The sequence below is a fragment of the Belonocnema kinseyi genome, chromosome 1 (assembly GCF_010883055.1).
Source record: "Belonocnema kinseyi isolate 2016_QV_RU_SX_M_011 chromosome 1, B_treatae_v1, whole genome shotgun sequence".
In the NCBI taxonomy this organism is placed as follows: Eukaryota; Metazoa; Arthropoda; class Insecta; order Hymenoptera; family Cynipidae; genus Belonocnema; species Belonocnema kinseyi.
Window position 1 is genome coordinate 92,311,060 of NC_046657.1, and position 1,629 is coordinate 92,312,688.

Genomic DNA, 1,629 nt, shown 5'->3' on the forward strand with positions numbered 1-1,629 from the left:
TAAACTTGCCTTTTTGGGTTGAAAACTCAACAATTTTGTATATACTTTTCTTTTTTCTTTGTTCGTCCTAGAGCTTTGCACATCTACAACTGTAATTTGGTAGTTGTGAATTATCTTTTGTTAAAGCTCCTTTGTTGAGGACTCAACTATTTTCTTTAAAATTTGTCTTTTTTGTTTGCATTTAACTACTTGGTTAAATGTTAAACTAATTGAGTAAAAATGGATCTTTTTTGGGTTGATTTTTCATCATTTTAGTTGAAAATTTAATTCTTTTGTTGAAAATTCTTTCTTTCTTTGATTGAAAATTAATCTTTTTGTTGAACATTCCTCTAATTGTTTTAAGGTTGAACGACCTTTTACAAATTAATTTTTTTGGTTGAAGATTCATTATTTTAGTGTAAAGTTAGATCACTCAATCAGTCGTCGATTGGAAAGGTCAGTTACAATAAAAACAGAGAAATGTTAGTTAAACGTTTCGGTCCTGAGTTTGGACCCTCTTCAGTAAATATTTTATTATAGTCAAAATCTGTAATACAAAATAAAAAAATTGTATAACATGAGAACAAATACGATAAAAAATAAACAAAAAAGGAAAAAGGGAAGTTTGAATTTTTAAGCAATAAAATAAAATAAGTTAATGAATTAAATAAAAGAAGAGAAATTACTCAAATTTGAGCATTTCATAGTGCGAAAAGTTTGTTTATAAAACAGATTAAATAACAATATAACAACCATGAAATGCTCAAATTTGAGTAATTTCTCTTCTGTTATTTAATTCATTAACTTATTTTATTTTATTGCTTAAAAATTCAAACTTCCCTTTTTCCTTTTTTGTTTATTTTTTATCGTATTTGTTTTCATGTTATACGATTTTTGATTTTATCTTACAGATTTTGACTAATAAAATATTTACTGAAGAGGGTCCAAACTCAGGACCGAAACGTTTAACTAACATTTGTCTGTTTTTATTGTAACTGACCTTACCAATCGACGACTGATTGAGTGATCTAACATAAATACAAGGTCGAGACTGATTTATCAACATTTTAGTTTAAAACTTATCTCCGGTTAAAAATGAAAAAATGTGCTTGAAATGCACTTTTTAGTTCAATTCAGCCGTTGCTGTTTTAAAATAATCATATTTTTTAGTTTTTGGTAGAAAATGTATATACTTATTCAAAAGTTTAACTATTTCGTTAAAATGTTATGTTTTTGGATGAAAAAGTAACTACTTGGTTGCAAATTCGTTAATATTTTTAAAACTGAAAATTAAAATTTTTTATTTTAAGCGTAAACGGGTTTGTTCACAATTTGACTTTTTAATGAAGGATTTGCATTTACAACCGAATAGTTTAACTGTTAACCAAATAGTTTAATTTTCAACCTACAAATATAAATTTTAAACTGAATGGCCAAATTTTCAAACAAAAAAGATTAATCTTTAACCTTGAATCTTTCACTTTGAAGATTTTGCGAATAAATAAGTATTTTAAATATTTTAAACATAAGACACGATCCTTGTATAAACTTATTAAGGGCATGTGATACTTAGAAAATTGTCGATTTTACCAGTTTTAGGTTCCGACGGCTTTTTTTCTTTAATAATCAATATTTTGTCTTAAAAATTTG